This window comes from Rattus norvegicus, chromosome 12 (assembly GCF_021556685.1).
Source record: "Rattus norvegicus strain SHRSP/BbbUtx chromosome 12, alternate assembly SHRSP_T2T, whole genome shotgun sequence".
Lineage (NCBI taxonomy): Eukaryota > Metazoa > Chordata > Mammalia > Rodentia > Muridae > Rattus > Rattus norvegicus.
The window spans coordinates 42,020,191-42,028,996 of NC_141545.1; positions in this window are offsets into that span (position 1 = coordinate 42,020,191).

Below are 8,806 nucleotides of genomic sequence, written 5' to 3' on the forward strand. Positions count from 1 at the left end.
CAGGCTGATGGGGAGGGATATAAGCTGGAGAGAGAGAGGAGTGGCTGTCTGGCAGGACAGAGGAGGTAGTGACACTTGTTTGATCCTTTCCAGGGTGATCCAGGGTCAGCTTTCAACTGAGGGACCTCATAGCTCAGCATAAGTGCTGCTGACCTGGAGGAGAGTGAGCAAAAAGACGCTTTCCAGAAGTTGCTCCATTGTCCCGATCTGTTCTGCGGCCTCCGTGGGGCACAGAGCAGAGCGCGCCCACTGCAGGGTCTGCCTCTCACACACCCAGAGAACGTGCAGGTTATTAGTGACAGCGCCATGAAGGAGTTGGCCATGGATGGCCAGAGGGAGTAGTTTTTCAGAGAGTAAGAGGGATGGTGGTGACAGTAGGTTGGGGACTGCAAGGCAGACTGTTTCAGGCCGTGGTCACCTGTAGATGCCAGGGGGTGTGACAGATGCTGAAGGACAGAGGGACCCACTCACGCTGGAAGGCCAAGAGAGCTCTTGAGCAGGGCTCCAGTTACCTGTGCTTTCTCCCTCACCTACCAGAAGGTTCCATCCCCAGAGGTTTTAGATGCCTGTGACCTCTGCCCTGTGTATAAATGGGGGCGGCGCTGTGACTATCCCAACCCCGCCCCATCCTAAGTGCGAGTCGTAAGCCTTCCGGGGACACCTTGTGCCCAGCCTGTAGATTATTCCCTATAGGTGTAAGTGCTCACGGTGATTGGCATAAAAGAAATAAGCCAGCAATTAGCGATGGTAATCGCGTGAAATTACCCAACTCTTGGCACCGCTGCGCCTGTGTTTTGGGGAGTCGAGTAAGTTCCGTGTAAGTGTCGCAATACACCAGTAAGCCCGGTAACCGAGATGGTTGCTGGTGGCTGATGGGTGGGCATGCGTGCCTCGTGGGTACCACAGCTGCAGGCATGATGCTCACCAGTGCATGCAGCTCGCACCAGTGCATGCAGCTCGCACCAGTGCACGCTTATTCCCAGAACTTTCACTTAGTACTCTTAACGCTGCATGTGACAATTCGGTGCCTGGGACCTTCCCGGAGCAGTGATAAGTATGTCAAAGTCCAAGGTCCACGGGAGCCTGACAGGAAAGCTTAGGGGCGAAGGTCCCAGATCTTACTCAACTTGTGAATGAACAGGATGTGTGCGCTTAGCTTCAAAACCAGCTGGTCAGGGAAGGAGCTGAGGGTAAGAGGCTGATGACCCCCTGAAGTTGTCCTTTTTTAAAATGTATGTACATGAGCACACTGCCCCTGCGTTCAGACACACCAGGAGAGGGCATCAGATCCCTATCACAGATGGCTGTGAGCCACCATGGGGTTGCTGGGAATTGAACTCGGGACCTCTGGGAGAACAGTCGTTGCTCCTAACCACTGAGCCATCTCTCCAGCCCTGAAGTTGTCCTTTGACCTCCATACACTCATACCTGTGTGTGTGTGTGCTCATGTGCACACACAGAAATAAGTAAATAAAAATTTTAAAAATCAGATGCCTAGTACGGTGCCTCGAACCTTTAACCTCAACACCTGGAGGCAGAGGCACTTGAGTCTGAGGCCTAATTGAGGTCTGTTATACAGATCAAGTTCCAGGACAGCCAACCACGGCTATACTGAGAAACCCTGTCTGGAAAAAGCAAAAATTAAATTTGGTTGCCTGCAGCGACACACCCTTGTAATCCCAAGATTTAGAAGAGTCTTTAGAGAAGGCAGGAGGATTGCCAAGAGTTTGAGGCCAGCTTGACTAAAAAGAACCTGCCTTTAAAAAAAAAAAAAAAAAGGGAAGGTGGGGAGGGGAGGCCACCAGACAGCTTGGTGACCACAGCGACCACAGTAAGCACTTGAAACCTGCAAGGAGCGGGCCCTTCCTTCCTCATTATGTGCCAAGGTTACCACGGAGGAGCCGTTTTCGAAAGCAGACGCCAATCGAAGTACCCCCGCTGCACACACTGAAAGAACGCGCGACATTTGCCAACTGTGTCATGGAAATGCTGCAGAAGGATTAACGTAGCATCAAGAAGCCAAATCCTACTCAGGTGACAAGAGGAGGGGGCAGGGATAGGCGGTGAGAGTCAAGGATGCTGGGAACTGCTGCTTTTGACTTCCAAAGGGCTTCCTCCATCTCTCAGCTCCACTTCCGGGCCAGCTTCACTTCCAGCTGTGCACATTCTGGCTTCTGGCGCGGCCGGATCCTTAGAACTGCCGCCCAGCCTCACGTCCACCACGCTGAGACCCGCCCCCAACCGCCTGCAAAGAGAATGCCTGTTGTTAGCATTCTGTCTAAGCTCCACCCCCTATGTCGTTTTATCCTTTTGTAAACACAGGACCTGTGGCCCCGGCATCTATACTGTCTGGTTTCATCAATCTTAGTGCTATAGCGATGGGATGAAATGTAGATCAAAGTCATACAGTCCACCCCGTGACCAGGAAGAGCATCTCCAGCAGCCTAGAATAAGAGTGATAAATTTCCAAAGAAGACTAGAACTTTCAACGTGGGAATAATGCCCACGCATTCTCCTATAATCAGTAAGGCAGAGAGCAGTTCGAAGAATGGTGTTGGGGGGGGGGGGGCGGTGAGCGTGTGTGTTGGTAATTCTTGGCCCGGGGCGTGTGAATCCAACTCGGTGTGAGACAAGCAGTTAATTCGAACAAAGGCAGGCAGGTGTGATGAGCAGCCTGGAGCACAGACTTCCACACCCAAGACAGTAATCCTGTTTAGGTAAAGGAACCCGCTGGGCCGGAAGCAGCTGTCTGGGGGTAAAAACAAGGTTCTCAGGTTCCGAGGAGCCTGATCTCTCTGGGTACTTGGATATGGTCTGATCACAGGAGTATTTGGTGCCAAGCCGTGCTTTGTGGGTTTGGCCTTCTCTGATCCTCAGGAGGAAATGCTGGGGTCTTGTACAAAACAAAAAGGCACGTGGGCGCTGGAGCGGAGACCTAGGTATTAGCGCCACCTTGTGGCCAATGGCCAAGCCACAGCGACATCCTTTGAAGAGGATCAAGATGGCTCAGAAGGGAGGAACTGAAAACAGGGCCTCCAAGATGGCTTTACAGTAAAAGAAGCTTGCCACCACACAGGACTACCTGAGTTTGATTCCCAGACCTCACAGGGTGGAAGAAATCACGAATTAACAAGAAAACAGGGACTTAAACAAAACCCATAGAATCCCAACATTCATCTCCCAAACAGATGACTCAAATGTGGCCTGGTCCTTCGATGGAACTGTCTGTCACCAAGAGGACATAAGGCTATGGGGAACCACTTCACCAGTGTGCAAATTTGCTTTAAAAAGTGCGTGTGTCTGTGTGTGTGTGTGTGTGTGTGTGTGTGTGTGTGTGTATGTGTGTGTGCACGTGCTGCTGTATGAGCCATAGCACATGTGTGGAGGTCAAACCAGGAATTGATTCTCTCCTTCCACTACAAAGGACCCCAAGATTGAACTCAGGTCATCAAGCCTGGTGACAGTTGCCCACTAAAGCTATTTTGCTGGCCCTCTGTGTTTCTTTGTTTGCTTTTGAGACAAAGTTTCTGTGTAGCCCTGATTGTCCTAGAACTCCCTGGTAGATAAGCCTGGCCTGCAACTGGAAAAGATCCTCCTGCCTCTGAATCTTGAGGTTAAAGATGTGGGCAGCACAGCCAGCTGATCCATCCATTCCTGATACTTTGGCCCATGTGGTCAGTCGTGCCCTGCTTCCCCCACCGCCATTTTCTGTCTCTTTCATTTTCCCTACCTTTTTAGTTTATCCCAGTGGACTGCACGCATCACACCCGTTCACCATCTATATTGTGTTTGCATTTTTACCTAGTATGTTTCCTTACATGACCTTCACATACAAGATTTGGGGAGTCTCATCAACAGGACATCAACATTGAAGACACCTGAGGTGGGGGGTCTTAGCCTGCTCCTCCTCTGCTCCTCCCTTTCCTCCTCATGACCTGCCTGTGAGGTTGATAGGCCCACCTAGCCACTCCCCACTTTGGAACTGTCTTCCCCATCAGCCCTCTTAGGGCTCTGCTCTGTTCCCAGCCCACAGCAGCATGGCTGCTTGACCAGGCTGGAGCCACAGGGGTTCCTGACACCTCGCTACCTTGACACTGAACAGGGTGAAGTAGATAGTGTGCCCTGGAAGTGCAAGGTCACCTGACGAATGACATAATAGACTGAAGCCATCATGCAGATGGAGCAGATGTAGGAGAAAGCCATGGATGAACAACCCAGCAGTCCCTGGGGGACACAGTGCAGCCTACCCAACTGTCTCTAGAACATCATCTGTCCCCCATTTCTCCCTTCCTCTCCTCAGTGCATGCCAGAGTAGTGACATCACTCAGAGTAGTGACATCAGAACACAGATGACATCAGATTAGTGGCGTCACTCCGAGTGGTGATGACATCAGGGCAGTGTTGTAGAATGTAAATAATTCCAAATCGCCTTTGACCATTCAGTTCCTGGGAAAAAGACACTACTTTTGTTATTTGCAATAAGCCTTAAGCAGCACAAGTGCTGGGCAGCTGCCTCCCCTCCATGCTGTTAGAATCCACTTTCCATAACCCTAAATCATTACTTAGCTATGTTTCATCCGGGCTGCTCTTAACTCCAACTGGCCATGTTTTCTTGAAAGCCATGAAGGCTTCTCTCTTCTCCTTCACCTCCTTCTCCTTGTGGTTCTCCTCCAACCCCAAGCCCTGGAATCCTAAACTCCACCTACGTCTCTTCTGTTCAGCTATTGGCTGTCAGCATCTTTATTTACCAGTCAGAAAGAACTTGGGGCAAGGGTCACATAGTGTTACTATGTGTCTAGTGTGGACTCTCATCTGGGGGCGGGGGAAACGGGGCGCACTTAGCATTACCGTTCACAGCACGGCCAAACCTCATCAGGGTAGTGAGGATGTCAGAGCAGTGAGGACAGGTTGGACTCAGTAACTGACAGCAGGAGGGGGAGGGGCCTACGGGGGAAGTTTTATTGGGAGAGCTTTACAGAGACAGGTTGAAGAGAGGAAGATCCGGCTGGAGAGGTGGGTCAGTGGTTAAGAACACTGGTTGTTCTTCCAGAGGTCCTGAGCCACACAATGGCTCACAACCACTTGTAATGGGATCTGATGCCCTCTTCTGGTGTGTCTGAAGACAGTGACAGTGCACTTATATATAATAAATAAATCTTAAAAGAAAAGAAGAGACCAGGCGGTGTTGGTGCATACCTTTAATCTCATCACCCCCCCCCCCCCAGGGCTGGGGAAGGCTGGGGAGGGCTAGGGAGGGCTGGGGAGGGGTAGGGCAAATCTCAGAGTCTGAGGCCAGCCTGGTCTACAGAGTAGGTTCTAGGACAGCCAGAGACCAGAGATACAGAGAAAAACCTGTCTCCACCCCCATCCCCAATGCCAAATGAGATCAGCAGCAGCATTCTGGGAAGTGTTTTCTGAGAGCACAGAACTGTGTTCCAGAGACAGCCAAGGTTGTACCTCATGCTGGCAGCTGTACTTGGTTATGTGTGAGGGTCGCCCAGGTGGTACTGGTTTTGAAGGCATGAATAAAGGGCTCATGAAGAGCAGCTGAGGCTGGGCACGCAGGAGAAGCTACTGGTGAAGGTGCAGTTGAAAGCCCAGGGACTGAAGGGGTCATGTGAAGAAGTTGAGGCGGAACAAGCACAACAAGGAACAAGGGGCAGACGTAAGCTCTTTAGAGGAAATCAGAAGATGGTGATGCCTGCAGACCTTGGGTACTGAGTTATTTACACTGTTAGTTTGGTTTTTGCTTTGTTGACTGTATCCTGGTTCTTCCTTCTTGAAAAAAGTGCTTAATTTATTTTGATTTTACAGGGGCTCACAGTTGAGAGATTTTCAACTTTTGTTTGCTTGTTTGTTTTTCTCAAAACAAGGTCCCACCGTGTAGCTCTGGCTGTCCTAGAACTCATGATGTAGACCAAGCTGGGCCAAACTCACAGAGATCCTGCCTCTGTCTTGTGAGTGCTTGGATTACGGTTGTATGTCGCCATACCTGAATGAAACTGAATCTTTAAATGTTTCAATATTGGGACTCCTTCTCCCCAGCCCTCTCGGCCCCAAGACAGGTTCTAGGTTCTCTGTGTAACCCTGGCTGTCCTGAAATTCAATGTATTGACCAGGCTGGCCTGGAACTCAGAGATCCGCCTGGCTCTGCCTCCCCAGTGCTGAGATTAAAGGCTGCATGCTGTTTTTATTATGCTCTGCAGTACAATTTGGGCTTGGGGTTTGACTTAGGGTTTCACTGCTGTGAAGAGACACTGTGACCAAAGCAACTCTTATGAAGGGCGTCATTTCATTGGGGCTGGCTTACAGTTCAGAGTGTTCAGTCCATTATCATGGTGGGAAACATGGCAATGTTCAGGCAGGCCTGGTGCTGGAGGAGCTGAGAGTTCTACATCTTGTTTCAAGGGCAAACAAGACTGTCTAGGAGGAGGGTCTCAAAGCCCACTCCCACAGTGACATTCTTCCTCCAACAAGGCCACCCCTCCTAATAGGGCCACTCCCTAGTTCTTTTTAAAGATGTATTTATTTCATGTATATAAGTACACTGTAGCTGTCTTCAGAAGTCATCAGATCCCATCACAGATGGTTGTGAGCCACCATGTGGTTGCTGGGATTTGAACTCAGGGCCTCTGGAAGAGCAGTCAGTGCTATTAACCGCTGAGCCACTGAGCCATCTCTCCAGCCCAACAATTCTTTTTTTTTTTTTCCCCCCCAGAGCTGAGGACTGAACCCAGGCAAGCGCTCTACCACTGAGCTAAATCCCCAACCCCCAGCCCAACAAGTCTATGGTAACTCCTTAAACCTTGTCAATCTATGACGTGCACTATTTCCTTAAACTTACTATGAACGTACAGAGTGTAAAACTGCTTAGAAAACCACGTAATCAACTATACTGAGAAAGTATAAAACTAAGAACCACAAAGTGGAGGTAGAAACCTGTGCTTCATCCGGTGTGTTTGTGTGCCTGATCTTTTTTTCTCTGGCTCACAAAGAATTAAGGAACTCAGAGCCTCTCACCTGAGAGGCCCCAGTCCAATTAAAGAGTCCAAGTAACTAAATTCCTTTTTTTTTTTTTTTTTTTGGTTCTTTTTTTTGGAGCTGGGGACTGAACCCAGGGCCTTGTGCTTCCTAGGCAAGGGCTCTACCACTGAGCTAAATCCCCAACCCCCTAAATTCCTTTTCTTAATCCCCAGCTGCTGTCAGCAGGTGTTAATTGTCAAAAGCTAGCTTTTGGCCCCAGAATAGCAAGAGTTAAGTTGCCAGAAGCTATCAGCCTCTTGTCCCCAGAACTGTAAGAGAGAGTCAGAGGTCACCAGCCTCTGGTCCACCTATCTGTGCCCTACCTCAGTACTTGACTGTTGGGGTAGCTGGGAAACAGAGAAACCCTGTATCGGAAATAACATCACAAAAGGTTTCTAGGGTGTGCTCAAAGCAGGGGTCCTGTGAGTAAATCCCCTATCTGTGAAGAAAAGGAAAGTGGGGGCTTTGATAGTGGAGGGCCCTGTGAAAAGAGCTTAGGACAGGTGTCTATTACTACTGGGAGAGACAGTCCTGTTGACAAGGTCAGTTCATGGTGGTGAGGGTATGTAATTTTAACTGTGGTGTGCAAGAGGGCTGGGGCAGGGTGTCTACAGAGACTCCCTTGGCAGAGATCGTAGCTGGCATGAAAGAAGTCACACCAGGCCATCATCCGATCGGAGTGGGCAGGGGCTGGTCCCTCCGAGGGCAGTCCACTCCCCAGTGTCCTTCCTGGCTGTTCGCAATGAGGGCGAAGTCCAGTCAAGGCCTTGAAGTGTGGCTGTTGTATGAGCTGGTGTGGCAGAAGGACTCAGGTGGCAATCCTACAGGAACTGTAGAACAGGCTTCAAACATCTGCACGTGCCTGTAGACCCCATATAAAGGGTTGCAGCCATCTTTCCCCTTCCTCTCCCACAGGAAGCGTCTGCTTCTTGCCAATAAACACAGTCCCAGGTCAGGCCTTCTCTCTCTACTACTTCTTGTCCCTTTGAGCTGCCTCAGAAATCTTAACAGGTCAGAGACTCAGAAAGGGAATCTGGGATCCATAAGGGAGCTGAGCCTTCCCACAAGCACACCCTCCTTTGTTAACATGTGGTGCCATTAGGATGCAGTTAGCCTGCAGCAGCTGGCAAAGGGGAACCATGAGAGCTGTAGTCAAGGGAGCATCAGAGCTCTGCAGTTCAGACTGAACAGCAGCTCTCACCAGCTCTCCCTTGATCTCCTCTGCTCCCTGGTCCTATGCCCCAGAGTGCCACGCTGTCTCTCTGAGACGTCTCTCTCAATCTTCAGTCTCGTTCTGACACAGTCTGAACCAAACGGGAGGCCAACTCTCCAAGGGGACCATGGATCCAACACAGCCAAAGTGTTTGGACAAGGTAACCTAACTCCAAGGCAATCTGGCAATCTGTGAGGGCCCCTCCATCTCTGAGACTGGCTCGAAGGTTCCAGAGGCTTTCCACCAGCTGAGTTCACTTGCTGGAGTTTTGGGGACTCTTCATTGGCCTGCCTGACTTGCATGGCAGAAAGCTCTAGAACTTTTCACATACTGTTTGGTCTCTCGACCCCTGGAAATGTGGGAGATTGGGGCTGACCCCCTGCTTCTAAGCACATTTATGGTGAGCAAGAAAGTAGATAACATCTAGTTGTTATAGCAAGGTATGTCTTTCTTATTAATTAGGTTGCTCTCCTGTATGCCACATTAGCTAAAGGTCAGGTGCTGTCTGTAATAGTGGTCTCTGATTCAAGGGTTGAAGAAACACAGGAAACCTTTCCCCATCTCTGCCAA